This window comes from Pleurodeles waltl, chromosome 4_2, assembly GCF_031143425.1.
Source record: "Pleurodeles waltl isolate 20211129_DDA chromosome 4_2, aPleWal1.hap1.20221129, whole genome shotgun sequence".
Taxonomy (NCBI): domain Eukaryota; kingdom Metazoa; phylum Chordata; class Amphibia; order Caudata; family Salamandridae; genus Pleurodeles; species Pleurodeles waltl.
Window position 1 is genome coordinate 91,505,729 of NC_090443.1, and position 20,445 is coordinate 91,526,173.

A 20,445-nucleotide genomic window follows, 5' to 3' on the forward strand; every position below is an offset into this window, starting at 1 on the left:
GCTAAATTATTGTCTGTTAATGTTAATGATTCAAGTGATGTTAATGAAGTGGAACATGACTGCCTCAATGCCACTGAACTGTGCACCAAACCTAGACCTGATATTCAGGATACTACTTTAGAGGAATATGATCAGGTTGTATTTGTTGATGGCTCCTGTTTAAGAGACAGCAGAGGTACACTTACATCTGGTTATGCAGTTTGTACACTCTCAGGAGTAATCGAAGCTTCATGATTTCAAGGAGGTGTTTCTGCCCAAGTAGCCAAATTGTTTGCTGTGTGTCTGAACAGCTCAAAGTGACAATATTCACAGATTGTCAATATGGATTTGGTGTTGTCCATGACTTTGGGCAGTTATGGCACCAGCGAGGATTCATGACCTCATCTGGATCACCCATCCAAAATAGTGAAATAATTCACAATTTATGTAATGCTTTACAGTTACCTAAGGAGTTTGAGGTTGTAAAATGTACTGCTCATTTAAAATAAAATCACTATATATCACTGGGTAATGCCTATGCTGACCAAATTGCAGATATTGTGCACTCCATTGTGTCACTTTTAATGAAGAGTGAAGCAGTGGAAGTGAAACCAGTGAGACAATTTAAAATGTTATGATGTAAGTGGTTGATACCTGGGATGAGAATAAAAGACTGCAGGAAGAGACAACAGAGGAAGAACACAGAGGTTGGATAAAAGCAGGTTGTGCTCAAAGGGAGGAAGATGATGTTTGGATTTCAAATGAAGGTAAGGTGCTGCCAAATTGTTTGCTGAATTCGATCGAATTATATTATCATGGTCTGGTTCATCTTGGCAGAGATGCAATGATTCGCACATTCAAACAGACGTGGTACAACCCCAAATTTAGATTGATGGCAGAAGCGGTTTGTCACAAATGTGTTACATGCCAACAAATTAATGAAGGGAAATACACAGTGGGTAATTTAAGCCACATAGGCAGATTGTGAGGTCCATTTAACAGAATGCAATTAGATTTCATTGAGATTTCTGCCTGCTTCGGATTAAAGTATGTATTAGTTGTTGTATGTTTGTTTTCCCATTGGATCAAGGCTTATCCCACACATAGGAATCGTAGTCTCACTGTAGCCAAGCTGCTCCTCTGGGAGCTGATTCCTCATTTTGTTTTCCGACTTCCTTGGAATCAGATCGAGGCACTCATTTTAATAATGAAATTATAAAGTTGTTGTGTGCAGCATTGAACAGTGAGCAAACATTGCACTGTAGTTAGAGACCAGAGGCATCTGGATTGGTGCAGAAAATAAATGGAACACTGAAAGCTCGATTGGCAAAGGTTTGTCCCTTGAAATGGCCTGATGCATTATCATGTGTTCTGATGAGCGTGCGTAGTACCCCTAACAGGAAGACAGGACTGTCTAACCACGAGATTTTAATGGGTCGTGCAATGAGATTAGCAGCAGTACCTGCAAATGTACTTGTGAACATAACAGATTACTTAGTGCTGGATTTTTGCAAAGGTCTGGCTGATGTGGTTCGCACTTTGTTTCATCAGGTCGAAGCAGCAACAGTTCAACCAGCTCAAGAATGGTGTCACAGCCTGACGGCTGGAAACTGGGTGTTAGTTAAAAAGCACGTGAGGATGACTTGCCTAGAGGTAAGGTGGAAAGGTCCATTTCAAGTTATCTTAGTGATGACAACAGCTGTGAAGTGTGCTGGTCTTCCAAAATGGATTCACGAAAGCCACACGTGCAAAGTCCTGAGTCCTCTTATAAACAGAGAGTCTGATCCTGCAAAAGCAGATGATAATGAAGGGGGAGTTCAGCTTGACCTAGCTGTGAGGACTGAGAAAGTGGCTGAAGCAGAAAACGTGCAATGTGGTGAAGGTGCAAGCAGCCACAATGCAGACAAAGGTGCAGGAGATCAAAGTCAAAGTCAATCGACTCCTACAGCACAGCAAACTTTGTGAATGCAGATGCACCTGAAAAGAGAACTGTGAAAGAATACAGATGGCCTGCAGCTGCACATGAACTGGTTGCTGATAAACTCCCAGCAATAACTTAAGCAGTTGAGGAGTCAAATCAATGTGAAGATGAAGATGGTGCTGTAAGGAGAATGAAAAGAAAAAGAGTGCCAAGTTGCAGATACTCTTCACCTGAATGGATCTATCTTGTCACAAATGAACGGGAGGGTAAGATCTATGGTCCTCTACAACCGTCTTGCTTTAGACATCCTTTTAGCAAAAGAAGGTGGAGTCTGTCAGGTTTTAAAGTCACAGCACTGCTACACCTACATACTTAGTACCAACAAGGAGATAAGAATGTGCCTATCAAATTTGACAAGTTTGAGACATGAACTGGGTGACCTTGAAGAGACTAATGTTTGGGAGACAATAGGTGAGGGATTCTCTAAGGTAGGATCTTGGTTTCGAAATTTGGGAAATGGATTTGTGAGAATGATCCTGAAACCTTTACTGATTGTGACAGTGTGCATAATGTGTGCACTTGGATTTTACAAGGCTTACAATTTCTGGAGAGGACAAAGAATAAAGAATAAACACCAGAGGGATGACATAGAAATGGAAAAATATGAGAAACAAATATTACCAGACAATGCAGAGAACTGATGATTATCGCAAACCTAGACCTAAGCGTTATCAAACTACAAGGTTTTGATTTGTCTCATTGTAAATCAGAAAAGTTATTTTGTGATGGCATAAATTGCCGACAGAGAAGGGACTGATAGAGATCAAATTTTATTATTAATTAGTGGCATAGAAGTTAGCACATGTCAACATATAATTTTCAGTTCAAAAAAAGCCTAACAGAGAATTAACATGGAAATGTAAAACATGCACATTTGAATTGTGCCAGACATTTGTGGCTACTGTTCATATTTTATCATCACATTTAATAGGAAGGTATTGTGCACTTACTAATGAGGGAATTACTAATCAGAATTATGAGGAAAGTATTGTTTTCAAGAACAAAAACAGTAGAAATGAAGTATATTAATATGTGAATTAATCATACTTATATTAAAGGTGAAATATTTAAAAATTAATGGAGTTCGTTTTTTGAAGATACTACATCTACCATGATGCAATGGGGCAGATTAATTGCTGGGATGTCAGGCAGGTGCGCTCCTAACTGTTTGTGACTTTAAAGGCTCCCTTGAGCCATTGGGCTGACGAGCTCTGGAGCAGGCACCAGCAGGCCAGGGAAGAGGTACTGAAACCGAGTGATTTATGGCAGCATTCCCAGCACCCCGCAAATATGTTCTCTGCTGAAGAAGGGACTAACCCAGAAACACATGTGTCCAGAGATGCACAGTAAAGGCTGTACCTACTTAAAGGTGAAATATTTAAAAATTAATGGAGTTCGTTTTTTGAAGATACTACATCTACCATGATGCAATGGGGCAGATTAATTGCTGGGATGTCAGGCAGGTGCGCTCCTAACTGTTTGTGACTTTAAAGGCTCCCTTGAGCCATTGGGCTGACGAGCTCTGGAGCAGGCACCAGCAGGCCAGGGAAGAGGTACTGAAACCGAGTGATTTATGGCAGCATTCCCAGCACCCCGCAAATATGTTCTCTGCTGAAGAAGGGACTAACCCAGAAACACATGTGTCCAGAGATGCACAGTAAAGGCTGTACCTACTTAAAGGTGAAATATTTAAAAATTAATGGAGTTCGTTTTTTGAAGATACTACATCTACCATGATGCAATGGGGCAGATTAATTGCTGGGATGTCAGGCAGGTGCGCTCCTAACTGTTTGTGACTTTAAAGGCTCCCTTGAGCCATTGGGCTGACGAGCTCTGGAGCAGGCACCAGCAGGCCAGGGAAGAGGTACTGAAACCGAGTGATTTATGGCAGCATTCCCAGCACCCCGCAAATATGTTCTCTGCTGAAGAAGGGACTAACCCAGAAACACATGTGTCCAGAGATGCACAGTAAAGGCTGTACCTACTTAAAGGTGAAATATTTAAAAATTAATGGAGTTCGTTTTTTGAAGATACTACATCTACCATGATGCAATGGGGCAGATTAATTGCTGGGATGTCAGGCAGGTGCGCTCCTAACTGTTTGTGACTTTAAAGGCTCCCTTGAGCCATTGGGCTGACGAGCTCTGGAGCAGGCACCAGCAGGCCAGGGAAGAGGTACTGAAACCGAGTGATTTATGGCAGCATTCCCAGCACCCCGCAAATATGTTCTCTGCTGAAGAAGGGACTAACCCAGAAACACATGTGTCCAGAGATGCACAGTAAAGGCTGTACCTACTTAAAGGTGAAATATTTAAAAATTAATGGAGTTCGTTTTTTGAAGATACTACATCTACCATGATGCAATGGGGCAGATTAATTGCTGGGATGTCAGGCAGGTGCGCTCCTAACTGTTTGTGACTTTAAAGGCTCCCTTGAGCCATTGGGCTGACGAGCTCTGGAGCAGGCACCAGCAGGCCAGGGAAGAGGTACTGAAACCGAGTGATTTATGGCAGCATTCCCAGCACCCCGCAAATATGTTCTCTGCTGAAGAAGGGACTAACCCAGAAACACATGTGTCCAGAGATGCACAGTAAAGGCTGTACCTACTTAAAGGTGAAATATTTAAAAATTAATGGAGTTCGTTTTTTGAAGATACTACATCTACCATGATGCAATGGGGCAGATTAATTGCTGGGATGTCAGGCAGGTGCGCTCCTAACTGTTTGTGACTTTAAAGGCTCCCTTGAGCCATTGGGCTGACGAGCTCTGGAGCAGGCACCAGCAGGCCAGGGAAGAGGTACTGAAACCGAGTGATTTATGGCAGCATTCCCAGCACCCCGCAAATATGTTCTCTGCTGAAGAAGGGACTAACCCAGAAACACATGTGTCCAGAGATGCACAGTAAAGGCTGTACCTACTTAAAGGTGAAATATTTAAAAATTAATGGAGTTCGTTTTTTGAAGATACTACATCTACCATGATGCAATGGGGCAGATTAATTGCTGGGATGTCAGGCAGGTGCGCTCCTAACTGTTTGTTATATTATATGAAATGGATTTCATTAATGTGTGGAGAAAAATAATTGGGAAACATCACTTGCAACGTGGCAAATGCAACGAGATGGATTTACCACGATGCCGTCATCACGCTTACTGGAACAACGACTCCTTTTTTCTCTGCCTTAACCACACGTGTGATAAACACACACATGCGTGGCTAAGACAGACAAAAAGGTAGTCAGCATCGGGAGAGGACGAGGTCAGGTAAGTGGGGTTCAGGGGGTGGGTATTTAGGGGGCAGGGGTGGGGGGTCGGGGTAATTTTGTATTTAGGGCAAGTGGAGGGTTGGGTTTTAAGGGGTTGGGGTCGGGGTAATTTTGTTTTTAGGGGTAGGGTGGGGGGGTTGGGTAATTTTATATTTAGGGTGGGTTTTTAGGGGCAGGGTGGGGGGGCGGGTGGGGTAATTTTGGGTTTAGGGTAGGTGGGGAAAGGGTTTTTAGGGGCAGGTGGAGGATCTGGGTAATTAGGTTTTAGTGGTAGGGGGTCAGAGTAGGACACGGTCAGGTAAGTGGGACTGGGAGAGGATTGGGGTAGTTTTTAGGGATGGGGTAGTTTTTAGGGGTGGGGTGGTTGTGTTATTTTTTTTTAATGGGTGGGCATGGGGGGTCGGGGTAGTTTTATTTTTAGGATGGGGTGGGGGTTGGGGTACTTTGGTTTTTAGAGTGAGGGTGGGGGCTCTGGGTAAGTTTGTTTTTAGGTGTGGAGGTGGGGTCGGGTTAATTTTGTTTTTAGGGCGGGTGGGGGGTTCGTGATAATTTTGTATTTAGGGTGGGTGAGGGGGTCGGATTTTTAGGTGCAGGGGTGGGGGTGGGGTTAATTTTGGATTTAAGGTGGGTGGAGGGTGGTCAGGTTTTTAGGGGTGGGGTGAGGGTCAGGAGAATTTTGATTTTAGGGTGGGGTTGTTTTTTTGGGGTGGGGGTCGGATGTTTTAAGGGCGGGTTTGGGTAGGTTTTAGGGCTCAGGGTGTGTGAGGGTATCGGGGTAGTTTTTAGGGGTGGGTGGGGGCAGGGGTAGTTTTATTTTTTGGGCAGGTGGGGGGTCAGGGTAATTTTATTTTGCGGGTGGAGGGGTCGGGTAGTTGTGTTTTAGGGTGGGTGGGAGCGGTCAGGGTATTTGTGTTTATAGGGCGGGTGGGCGGGGTGGCATGCGAAAACCACGTATGCTGTTCCACACATGCCTTTACAACAAGAAAACGTTATAAAGGCATGTGTGGTAAAGGCATGCGTGGAAACAACGTGGTCATTGTTCTGACCGCATTGTTCAGGCATGTGTGGTTGGCGCATGCGTCATTCCATCATACATCCAAAATAATTGCATGTTTACATTGTTCTAACATGTCATGCATAATATTTGCAATAAAATAATTTGCTATGCACATTTGATTTTAATTATAAGGTGCGCAATAGGTTTTATAAATGTACTAATTGAATTAATGTACATTTAAGCTTTCTTAGCTGAACTAGGCCTGAAGTTAATTACATTTTGGAGCAGTAGAGGAAAATTACTTGTTTATTCTGTTCCCTTTAACCTGAATTATTTTTCCTAGGCTGCTAATGTCCTATTGTGTTGTAGGCGAAAAACATATTTTACTGATTATAATGTTGCAATATTTGTTCTAGCTGTTGAACAAGGACAGGAAGCTTGTAGTTCTGATGTGAAATAATATTAGCAGTTTATTGTGTACCGTGAGAGAGGATCCTGATATAACAAATGTTTAGAAAATGTAATATTTGGCAGAAAAGGAAGTCAGAAGGATGACAACACACTTTGGCTGGGAAGATTCCAAAAAGTTGCAAACTTGGGGCCTGCTTTATGAAAAGTATGTGCTGCCTTTGCTTCATTTTTTGACGCAAAAGTGACACAGACTTGTAAAATACAATTATATTTGGTAAATTTGCGCCACTTTTACTTCAAAAAATGACACTAAAGCAGCGCAAACTTTTCATAAATCAGGCCCTTGGTGTCCCCGCCAACAACCATTAAATGCTGAATCTGATGCACAGAGTATGCCCACCTGAAGGACCAATGAATGAATTGTGCATATTTTAATTAGTGAAGAACTTTAAAATTGGAGTTAGTTTGTTTGAGTTCATCCTAGAGTTAGTTCTTCCTTGCCTCGAAGCTGTCCACAGCTCTGTCATAGTTTCTTCTATTTTCTGTTATTAAGTCTGCTGTCATATTCTCTTTAAGTTCCTTGATGAGTTTTCTCATCATAGTCTTAATTGCCCCTTATGTTATGCTGTTCAGTACTAATAAGCCCAACTAACTCTGAACTACTGATCTGTCTTATGTGCAGCCTTTGTTCTGCACTGTACTGATGCTGCTGTCTACTGATGCCGGAAAAGGTGGCCGTCATGCTTGATGAATCATCGCTCTCTGCTGTCTCATGAGGAGAGGTATACCTACATGGGGTTTCATGTTTTCCTTTTTAGTTTAGGGACCTACACCAGCATAACGTTTAGAGATAGTTGCCCTAGTTAGATGATTTTTCCAAAGTATTTTTGTTTTTCTTTTTTTTGCTTTAGCCCGCATGTGTTATCACATTCCCACACACGCTGGTCCCAATTCGGGTTACTAATAAGGATGGCCCAGCTCTGAAATTAATTGTTGAAATTGTATTTTGATTACTTCTTGATGTTGCCATCTGTTGCTTTAAGATCTACAACAAATGGGGATATTGTTGTTTTGCTGATTTATATTATTCTTATGCATTGTTCAGTATTTTTGTTGTTTAGTAGGCTGAATTTCTTCAGTTGCTTTGGTCAGCCTTTGGTTTTCATATATGTTTATAACTTAGTTTTGCGCACCATTTACGTGACATTGATTTTGGGATTGTAATACAGCTTTGAAACCTATTCAGAATGGAGTTTTCATTGGTGTCTAAATTGTTCATAGTGTTTAAATTTGTATATGAATTTAATGTTTATGGTTTGTGATTGCATGAATCTGACTGTTACATCCCTCACCAAGCCAAAAGATCTGGTCGACCTCTGAAAGTGAGGACAGTGATGGTGTCACACTCACGCGCCTGTGGTTTCTGATCCCGAGGCGGGAGGAGGACCTCTGCGAGTGCGACAGCAGCTGCATCAAGCGCAGCTCTGCTGCTTGAGGCATAGACCTTTCATATTTCTTTATCCTGAAGGGCAGCTTTATTTTCTGATGCCTGTAATCTCTCTATAAGAAGAGGGAAAGCGTTTGTATCTGAAGACTGAGCCCTTACTGGCTCTATAAACCTAGGTACTGAAATATGAGTCTACAGGATCTTAGCACAAGGAGCTCCTTCTGCCTGAGGCTTTATTTGCAATCCGAGTAACCGGTGGGATAATTTCCTGTCTGAAGCCTAAAACTGTAATAACCTTTTGTAACCTGACGAATTACCTAGTTACCTAAAGATGCATAGTATGATTTGTGTAACCCCCTTACTGAAAAACTGTTGGAAAGGTCTAAAGTGCTCTGTGCATTTACATCATTACAAAAGGGAAATCCCACAAAGAGCCAAACTAATAGACATCCCCAACCATCTACCACTCGCCTAATGTAACCCAACAAGAAACAGTCTAACTAGACACTACCGTACTCAAAACATTACTGTACCGAGCACGATTGTGCAAACCCATTTTTTGAGTACTGTGTTTTCTGTAATGCAGGAAACAGTTAAAACACTCCAATCACAAGTTACCGCTATCGGGTAAAATTTACATATCAGTGTAACCAGATCAATTAGTTACATTACATCAAATTTAAAAAGAAAACAAAAGAACTTCTACTCAGACCCACATTTTTTTTTAACTTCAATGTAGTAAATCAATTACGCTCTGCTCTCTCTTCAAAATAATCTTAGGAAAATATCCCCCATCGGTTGGCACACGCCATCCCGATTAGAAAGCACTTCATATACAAAATACACAAACAGGGAGTCTAATAACCGACCCCACAGGTTGAAATTCTGCTACCCAGACAATTATGCCAAATAGCCACCGGATGGCAGCAAGCACTTAGCAAAGACAATCGCCACCTCCTCGTCCTTTTTTGTTGCCACAGTCCTAATGAATGAAAGAGGTTTTACCGCCGCGTGTGACAGGCCTCTGCCAAGCAATAAAAATAATGTAGTGGCATCGCTGAAGTGTGTGTAGAGAGAGGGTGTGGGGCGTTTGGGTGGGGCCATTACCCCATCTGTAGATGTCCTGACCCCACTCCCCACTTTCACCCACCACCAGTGACAGCTGGCGAAAAAACACTGCACCTAGCCTGCGAACCGCGGTGTTCTTGGTTACATTTCATGTTTTACTTACTCTTGCATTTCTTAAGACTATTTGTTTTTTTCCAGGACGTGAGTTCAGGTTTTGGCTGGGCCACATTTAGGAGCTTTAGAGTTCAAGCAGAATATAGTGCGAATTACTCATAGCGCCTGCCATCGGGTCATAAAGGGGGTCGGAATACATGCTCATCTAATCCTTGGCCTCTTTGCAGAGCGCAAAAAGCAATGGCCAGGTCTGCAAATTGTAATTGTGATCATATGCGAAAGTGTGTGTGTGGGGGTTATTGGTGAAGTGAAGAGAAGAAGATGCATGGAGATAGTGCAGAAGAGAGTGAAACTAGGGTGCGGAAGAGGAAAGAGATCAGGTGTGAGATACACAGGTTGTGTGTTTCAGAAAGATAGGAGGAGAAAAAAGTGTAAATGTCTAATAAATACATTGCAGAAGAGAGTAGTGTGAACAGGAGAACGGGAGATGTATACATCTTCATCATCTCCCATTGTTGATGGCTGTGCCAGTTTTAGCAGTGGCCCCTTGCGTGCCCCCTAAACATCATATCTAGAGATGCCACTGCAATAATATTCGTTCTGCAGCCCCCTTTCCCTCTAAATGAATATCTATAGAGCCACTGCCTACCTGCAAGTTACTCTTGGTTTTTCGTGTCCCCAAAAACATTTGTGCCTGGCAGGTTTAGAAAGTAAGGAACTAGGCTTTCTAATGGTGTTTTTTCAGGCCTGGTGTTAACTAAGATCCTTTAAATTCACCGAAATTATATGTGTAATATATTTACTTACATGGGGCTTTAAACCGGCCCTCTTCATCCATTGGTCTGTTATTGAGTCATTGACATTTTTCTTCCGGCCACTGCAGGATACAGCATGGGGCAGCCCACTCCAGTCATTGGCTGAGTCCACTATGAGTGCATTCTTCCTTTTCACAAACACAAAATTGTTATTTTCAGTGCCAGGGACGAATTTGGCAATGCGCACTTGTTACGAACAATTATGTTTGCTGTTAGCCATTTTTTGGGATTGATGAAAGCTCTGCAGCCTCCCCGAAAACAAGTTTTGCAAAACCTGTGACAAAACAAGCATTGGCAGAGGCAAAAGGCTGGCAGCGAATGCCAGACGTATTGGCCTCTCAGTGCCTGTTTATTTTTGCTGCCAGTATTGTGTGCCATTGGATGAGGTGACCGCTGCTTCCGGTTTGCAGCGCCTGAGGTCGTTTGCCGCCCGATAGCGGCATTGCTTTGCAGGTACCCAGGTCCATGCTGTGCTTCTCCCAGCAGCGGGCCACTCTGGATGTGGGACGCCGAATTGTTTCGGAGTCAACTGGACTGCAGAGGGGCGTCCGCCAGGGGACACGCTGACATAAAGACTCGGATCACGAAAGGAGGGTGAGAGTTTCCGTGTTTGCTCCCGAGGCTATGCTGCTAATTATATTGTTTCTCACTGTATGGATGGCCGTAAACCCTTGAACAAGACAGGGCATGATGTCTCATGGCCGCAACTTCCAGGCGATGAGCGTAAGCCATGCTGTCATCACAAGCACGAGAATCGGCATTGCAGCAAGCTCTGTTATTCACAGTCTCTCTCTCTCCCTTGCCTGTCTCACAGTCTGCTGCACGAACTCATGCCCCGGGGATTCCTCTTGCTCCAGATGCCAAGGCTTGCCTCCTAGGTGAAAGTCAGAAGGACAGGTGAAGACATTGTTGTTCTCTTCTGGGTGATGGTGCCACGGTTCTTCTGGTCCACAAGTGTTCCTTGGCTATTCTGAATACTGGTTGCTGTTTACCAGAACTGTTGCTGGAATCGTCCATGCTGGTGTCAACTTCAGAGGTTGTCCCTGAGGCTAAATCACTTGGTGCTTCTAAACACCCAGCCCTGAAACAAAACCACATGTAGCAATTACCGTTTAGAGACACTGGCAATTTAAAAGTTGCAATCAGGTTTCTATGTGTCCACATGCACACACACTTGTAGTCAGCAGCGAGTGTGCCAAGGGTAAAACCACTATGCAGAATAAGGATCCACTTCCAAGGTGATGTGACAGTGAGGGGCAAGGGAGTGAGTGTGTGAAGGGCCCTAGATGGTAGTGGTCACTGCAACTTGCACCACCCATTGCTCCTGCCACGGCTGCCACTGACAACCACTAACCATCAATCGCAAGTCTGACAATTCAGAATATATCCAGGCAGTTAAAGCTGTAAGAATGGCATGGATTGCAGGTATAAATAATTGTTAATGTATACAGAATTAATTAACAACTGTTGTTGTGCTCATCTCTAAATTAGATAGACTGTGCCACCCTGTGCAGTACTGTCATAAGTGGCATTGTTGACAATTAAGTGTCGGTGCTGAGCACCAGAAATCACCAGCTCAAATTAAGCACTGCCAGAAGATCTAACAAACTGCTATTTTTGGCAATGTTATGTTTCCTCAGCAACTTCCCTGATTAAAGACCCATAGTGGTAAAGATAGCATAGCAGCATATTTGTTTTCAGTTTTTAGGTCTTGTCTGAAAGATATCCTCTGAGCAAGCACGTCCCCAAGGCCTTTGTGCTTTTAGATGCAGAGCACAAAGAAATCTGTTAGGGAGCATTGTAAGACTTCTGATTTTTCCAGATTTTGTCTAGAGTACTACAAGCACAGTACTACATACTTATTTAGTAGAGAGCATGGCAAGGGAAAATTCAATAGAATATATGGGATACGAGTTCTTCTGATAAATTATTCTAGAAAATGAAGCCAAATATTAATGATTGTATTAAGGCCTGTCACTTTCCCACAGTACCACGTTTCAGTGACAAGGCTGTAAGACATCTAGTAACTGTTTGTGCAGCTGCATCCTTGTGCAGCTTGACTCTACTAACACCCTGTGCTACTTAACCCTAATGCAGCTGACTCACCTGGGCTATCTGCTGCCACCCAGTAGGTCTACTTCCTTGTGCCGCTGACTCCACATAGACAATTACTAACACTGTTCTACTGCAACCTTGGGCAGCTGACATGACAGGGACATCTGCACCCAGCCAGTAGCATTGTTTCTTTGTGCAGCTGACTTCACTTGGACATTTACTAACACCCCGAGCTACTGCACCCTTATGCAACTGACTCAATGGGGACATCTGCATCCAGCCAATAGGATTGCTTTCTTATGCCGCTGACTCCATATGGAAATTTAATAACACCATGTGCTACTGCACCCATCTGCATCTGACTCAACAGGGACATCTGCCGTCAGCCTGTAGGACTACTTCCTTGTGCAGCTGACTCCATATAGACATTTACTAACACCTTGTGCTACTGGACCCTTATACAACTGATTCAACTGGGACATCAGTATCCAGCCACCTTGTGTTACTGGACTCTTGTGAAGCTGACACAACAGGGACACCTGCTGCCAGCCAGTAAGATGCTTCCTTGTGCTGCTGACTCCACATGGACATTTACTAACACCTTGTGCTGCCGACTCAACAGAGGCATCTAGTAATGGCTTGTGCAGCTGCATACTTGTGTAGCTCAGAAGCTCGCTGCGTCCAGGGAGCATTGCTAAAAGCGGGCAGGCAGAGAAGGAAGGCCCGGTTCTCCCATTGGTACCAGAAGCAGAGTATGAGGGAAGGCGGGAGAGTCATATGGACCACATATGAGCGGTCACTTTTAAAGTCCAATACAAGCACATTCGGAGTGTCATAGCTTACCTCAGAAGCTGCTGCATTGTGAGGAACGTATAGAATAAGCCTACAAGAAATTAATCTGGGAGGCTAAGTCCACTTACTTTGCTAGGAAAGTTTTGAATTCTGAAAACAAAACTAAGGACATTTTTAATATCCTCTCTGAACTTTCCAATCCTGATAAAGTAAATGACCCATTGGTCCCCACTCAAACATTATGTGATGATTTGAATTCCTTTTTTGTCAATAAGATACAGTTGATAAAAGACAGCATCACACCTAGTCCCTCATCCATCATTACATCCCCTGCACAATATTAATCCTACCAAACTCATGGCATTTCCAGGCATTACTAAATATTGCTTAATAAAGTTGATGACCAAGATAAAATCAGACTCTCCTAGAGATGCTGCCCCTCCTTGGATTCTAAAGACTATCTTTTCTCAGTTTCCAGACCCTGTGATATATTTGCTCAATCTATCCCTGAGGCAGGGGTGGGTCCCTCTTGCTTTTAAGGTGGCAGTAGTCCTTCCTGTTTTTTTTTAAAAAAAGCTGTAGAAGTCCCAACGGTTTTAAAGAATTATCGTACAATTTCCCTTTTGCCATTTTCACCAAAATTATTAGAGGCACACATTGCTCAACATCTCTGTTCCTTCCAAGAGGAGTCTTCTTTTTGAACTCTCATCAGGCTGACGTTCACCCCCCCCCACCCCACCCCCCCTCATCCCCACTCCACGGAAACTGTAATTCTCTCTGTGGCTAATGAGATGAAAGATGCTGCTGAAAAGGGGACGGGCCAGGCACTTGTCTTGCTGGCCTTATCGGCGTCCTTAGATACTGTGGATCATGTCATTCTTCTCAAATTCGTCAAGGCTGTGGGCCTGTAGGGACCAGCATTTGACTGAATACAATCTTTCCTTCAAGACCGTTCCCAGTAAGTCCATCTCTCTCCTTATTGTTCATCCGAAGTAATTCTCAATTGTGGGTTACCGATGGGCTTATCACTGTTCCCCCACTTTTTTAACCTGTTTATCTGCCCGCTCGTTGGCTCACTTCGAAGGTCAGGGGTGAAAATCTTCAATTATGCTGATTACATGAGGTTGCTTTTGGATATTGACAACACAACAGAGTCGCTAGCTTTCTTTGTGAACACTATGTTATACATTATTCATTTGCGACTGGATGAATTGCAATCAATTAAAGTTAAATTCTGACAAAACTGAAATTGTGATGGTTAAAAACAAATTGTACAGAAGGAATCCCTCCTACTGGCCGCTGGAGATGGGTCCTTCTCCTGGCCCAAAAAAAGTAGTTAAAAGCCTTCTGAGCTTCATTGACGAAGGCCTCACAATGAAATCTCAGAGTGGGGCACTGACCTCCTCCTGTTTCTTTCAACTTTGGAAATAAAAAAAAAAAGGAATTATTTCAATTTTGAGGCCCTCATTCAGATCTTAATTGCTCTTGTGATGTATTGGATCGATAACATTAACTCCCTCTACTTGGGACTCCCAAAAGGCCTGAGTCAGAGACTCCAGATGGTTCAGAATCAAGCAGCTAGGTTGGTCTGGTTCAAAACTAGACACTGTCACTGCACACCTCTGATGGCAAAACTGCATTGGCTTCCAGTCGCTCTGAGATTGCTGTTTAAAATCGGCTGCATAATTTTTAAATCTCACTGTGGCAGATGCCCTACTTTGTTTCTTCCAGAATTCGGAACTGTTCCCCCAAGCGTAACCTTAGATCAGCTTACCTTAATCTACCAGAGATCCCTAAATTCAACAGAAAAAGAATGATGTACACTAGGTTTTCAGTGATGGCTCCACTTGTTTGGGACTCTTCCCCCGAATGTGAGAGCTTCATCCAATTGTGCAAATTTTAGGACTCCGCTAAAAACCTGGCTATTTAAGCATCGCTCCCTTATTCTCTACTGTTCCAGCACCATGAAACCTTTTTGGTGCACATGCACTTTATAAATTGCTTATAACATAACAATACTGAAGTATCATGCAGAGGAGCAGCCCATTAACTCCACGTGCTTTGGACAAAAAGAGTCATGTGCTTGGGAGAATACTCCCCCATACAGCCTTGTCCAAAATATGTACTTCTTACAAGAGGGCCTTAAAAGACTGGGGCTCCCTGGCCAACCTCTAACAATTAAACAGAGAGTTGCATCCCAGGAGCCTCCACTGCAGGGAGAAAGTTGTGAAATTCCAAGTCTCCCTGGAGAGAGAAGCAGTGTGTCCAGGATGGGCAACGCTATACTATTATCACATTCTGTGGCTTCGTTTTTGTGTAGAATCTGGTGTGGAAGATCTCATTCAGGGTTTTGGGTCCTGGAGGTTGTTAGGTAGCCAGTATGCACAAAATAGCACACTCTGAAATGGTTTTGACTGTTGCCTAGGTTACTTTCATTAGTGATAATTTGCTTTTATGTACATTTCCTAATGTTGTTGATAAAGCTAGTAAATAGCTTGCATGTTTTGTAAATGTTTTACCAAGGGCAATAGGTTTTCTCTTCACCTTTTTGAAGTGCTGCCAAAATCTGTAGACCTAACGCTTCAATGATAAACCAAATATGACTGCAATGCTGTATAAAAGAGAAATTATAGGATGTTAGGGGTAGGGCCTATAAGCATTCACTTCTAATTTTATGTCAAGACCAGAGGCTCATATTATGCTTCTCTGATCTTGCTTTAATTAAGTAGCAGCAGTCAAGAAAACTACAATTCCCATGAGTACAGATAGCCAATGGGAATGCAAAGCGTCTCGTAAGAAACACCAATCATAACAATAGGCACAGTATAGTCAACATACTTGACTGCGACCAGCCCTCGTTTCTTGCTGTTCGCAGTCAAAATAAGTATTCATTTACATCTTTACTCAATAATAATGCTTTATTTGTTTGCTTGTTACATACTTGTAATTAGTTGTGCGCCCTTTCCCTTTATTCACCTTTCATTCTTACGCACTCGTATCTTTACGTGTTCACGCAGGCTTTGAGACCTAGGCCTGAGGTCACTGACTGACAGGTAACAGGTGGGATGGGGCGTAGCCGGCAGTCAAATGCATAAACAGGAAACTTAGAACAAATCCCACAGATACGTGCAGCAACATCACAATGGTCCAAGGAGATTGGCCCCAATAAAACACACATATCCAGAAGGGAGCGTGCATTCCCAAAAACACCATAAAGTTAGATGGCACACACTGCACACACAGTGACCACGTGCCCCTCAGGCCGGACATGGGGGCACATTACCCTCAGGCCCACATTGTGTCTGCTAAATGTCGAGGTCCATCTGCTTATGTTATCAGAACCTTATTTATGACTCCACAACAACTATTTGCATTCATAACCAGGAAAGGAATGTTTTAATTATTTTATGGTACTCAAAGAAATTTATAAAATGCCACTCCAAACTGATTACATTTGAGAGACAGTCCTCAGAGCCCGGTTCTGTAACTTCTCTCCCGGCTGTAATGTTTAATTAAACAAACTGTTCCTGCTTTTCCTGACGCCTCTTGTCTTTTGTTTTTTAAACGTAAATTCACATTTGAGCAACAGAACTATTATTGAGTTAAAACAGCAGTTCCTCCATACTATTTAGAGGTGGACAAATTGCTGCCTTGCAAGAACATAACAACAGCTGCCCCTGCTGTCAGAAACAAGAGACTCAGCAGTTTCTGCACCCTAGGATAGCAGAGCTACAGTGGTAATCATACTCCGCTGTTTGAGGCGGCCCACCATCACTGATTGTCCATGCCACAGCTGCCACAATAGGAATGGAGGTCCTGGGTTGTGAAAACAGCAATGGCCCCCCAAAATACAGAAAGAGAATTCCATGCACATCAAGGCATTTTATATATTTTTTTGTTTTTCACACAAAAAAAATAAAAATCGCATTTTGGGAACTAGAAAAGCAAAACAGGTGTATAAAACATGGCATCTGCTCGACATTAAGCCACGTTTTTAGTGCAGTCAATACACCTGCAGAGGCACAGATTGCACAGAGCTTACTTCCAAGGAGGCAAGACTCTCTTCATTTGGCAGAAGCAGTCTTCACTGGTCAGTAGACATCAGCGCCTCTCCTATTCTGATAGGCTGACAACCACCCACCAAGGTCTAAAAATCCCTCTTAGTCTAAACAATACGCAACTCATGATCCTATCAAAAGAACTAGTGCTCAGTCCCTTCCCTCTGACCAGAAGAAAGGAAGCAAAAGAAGAATCGGTGATTGAAACTGTTGTTGTGGGTTCTCCTTTGCGCCTGGGTTGGACACCCTTCTTTTAGCGTTAGACCCATTGCTTGTGCCATTTACACTTGGACACATTTTTTATTTTCGTGTTTTTTATTTTTTTAGCAAGACTTGCTTTTTGCTAGTTGTTTTTATATTATAATCAGCTGCTTCTTTCCAAGAAAACATAGTAGATCAGACTGCACATTTTATCGGCCATTTGTACACAATGTACTTTGTGTCCTGTTCAAGGCTGCCATGTTCGGTACATGATATTCTAACGTGTATTGCCACTCCTGGAGTTCAGGAGTCAGTCCCCAATTTCAAGACACATAAGTACATCAGGGTTGTTCTTAGAATGCTGATGTAAACATCACATAGGCCTAAACGGGGCAGAGGACATTCCAGTTATGGCTGGCATGGAGTGCACAACATTCCACTGACAGCTTCACTTATCCTGGCGCTGAATCTTCAGTCTCCCAAGAGGATTGCCATCCCTACAACAGGCAGACCATTGCCAACCTCTTCAGGTATGGGGTTGGAGGTCACTCTTGTATGTCAAGATAGGCAGAAAAGTTACCACTGCTATACTCTCAAGTTTAGACCTAAGGTGAGGTAGCAATCTATAGGCTTTCTAGGATCATACACAAATGATTGGGTTGTTTATCGTCTTCACACCGATTGTAATGATGATCACTGTACTATGGTTAATCTGCTTAATTATTGCAGCCCATGCTTTTATACTACAATGCAGTTGTTTCAATAAATACATTGAAATCCTGTTTGCATCTCATGTTCTGCCTTGGCATGTGTGAGTCTCTAAGTCACTGAGTTACCATAATAATAACTTCATGACATGGCGCTACCAACGTTGGTCAGGTACTTACCTAAACGAATCTCCTGAGTAACTCTTTCTCACATGCCAAAGGTGCCCTAAACACCTCTTATACAGAGATGTCTGTAGTATTAGAGAAACTCCTCCTCAGCTAAATAGATAGCACCTATTTTAGTCTGCGTCCAGTTTGAACATTAAAAGTATACTCCATTTGGTGTTTCTGTCTCTGAATTCTATTTCACAGATATGGCACAACAAGTAGCAATTGCTGTGAACTACAGACAACCTATCACCCAGCGTTTACTTTCTAATAGGCTTTTTAATGGGGGTGGAGATGTTACATTCATAGTGGAGGCACACAATACGTACAGAACAGAAACTTTCTACTGATGGGTCACTTTTCCTGCAGTTGATGCAAATATAAAACACCTTTCATGCATACACTGTAGCTAATCTAACTATCACTAATATCACTAACTTATAAAGAACACCAAAATTGCTATCAAGATGCACTTCCACATGTTATTCAACATGTAAGATTAGGGTCCCTAAGAAATGGTGGACCTACATGGCTGCATGTGCACCATATCAACGTATGCAGAATATATAGGCAGCAGATTTACGCCCATTATACAATAATTTAGTAAGAATTTGTAGACGCCTAATACAATTCATAATGAGGATTTTAAACACCACTTCAGTGAGGGCTGCTCCAGCCACTCAACAATTGGCGACACCTTGGATAAACCCAGTAACTATTAATGCAATTATAAGTAAAACTACCACCAAACATTAAGAAATTTCGTTTTGGATTGCACAAAAACAAATCAGCTGGAAGCAATGTTTCCCCATACAGTACCCCAAGACAAACACAGAGTTCTAAGAATATGCTCGCAGTTTGGAATGGTTCCCTCTATTGATGATAGTGCCACTTGGGGCACAGTATTTGCTGCAATTTATACCATAACACATGGTACTCCAATGCTGGCAAATTTACAGGATGTGTTGAAACAAATTCAGGAAGAATATGTGGCAGCACCTGCCCTGGATTTGAGTATGAAATTAATAGTAAATTCTGATGCAGTCTCTTCAATTATTTAAAGTAATATTAAAAGGGAAGCAGCAGCATTGTCAGTACGCCAGCAGCTCAGAGATGATTCTCAAATATACCAGGAATGTAAGCTCCCAAACATCATTTGTGAGACTTTACTGGCATAGGTCTGGATAGTTTGGGGGCTTGACCAACTAAGCCAAAGCCTAAATGTAATCCTTAAAGGATAATGCCAAGCAAGTGCACGAGGGTTATAAAAAACAGTGGGATGAAGTTGGTTAAAGTAAAACAAAGAGGAGAATCTCTGCATTCCGAGACCTCAGAGAAACGCTATAATCTTAGAAATCGTGACAATTTGAAGACTCCTGACAGGTATCAGTATACTGATACATGCCCTTCTCATACCTTTCAGGACTCATCTGACAAATGGACCAAAACAGGTGGGGGTTCGGAACACCAAAACGAGTATGTGAAACCAAAAGAGGACTCACAACACTCCTCTGATGTCATGATAAAAAAGGAAGAGAAACTTCCACAGCACAAACCCCAAATAAAAAAAAAGAAGGTTGCAGCACTTTCGGCTAATTATGCCTCACATATTGAGAACACTCTGCTAGATAGCGCGATAGAGGTCACAATAGTTTGCCAGAATTTTCAAGAGCTTCTGGAAGTGACAGCAACTAACAACTACCTTGAACTTAAAACACCACACAGGCGTGTAGCCCTACCGAACAGGGTAAATACATTACAAATACAAAATAAGGGCGACATTAGTCACACAATTAAAGTAATCTTCTGGGAAAGATTAACGCTAAGCTACAACATTCTTCTGTCAGAAAAAGATTGGCTACCAGAGTTTGTCCAAACGCTCCCACAAGTGAAGATGTAATTTTGTCAGTGCTGTACTGCCATCATATGCATTAGAACAGGGACTCTACTTATCACGTCATACCTATACGGTCCAATCCACAAACTCAACCCGAGTACCCAAGAAAACATGATGCGAAACCCCAAGTAAGAGACATTCTCTCACAACTTGAGTACCAGGGAGTAATTGAACCCTGTGTATCAGGTATGAATAACCATTTGTTTCCTGTAGCTAAGCCGGACCATTAACTTTTTTTATTTAAAATTTCAATTTTTTTAAAGATGTTTACAAGCAGTACCCAGTAATTGCAATGGGGGAGGGTCTGGGGCGCAGCCCTGAATACTTTCAGTGCAACCTGACATGTACTACCGAAGGGCTTCATACATCGGTTAACAGCCGACACCCAAGAGTTCTGTGCATCTCCAATCTTCAGGGTACACAGTGATGCAGAGTGATAGTCGAGTGAAATTGGTCCCTTAATGAATGATTAATCTTATTTTTACAACAA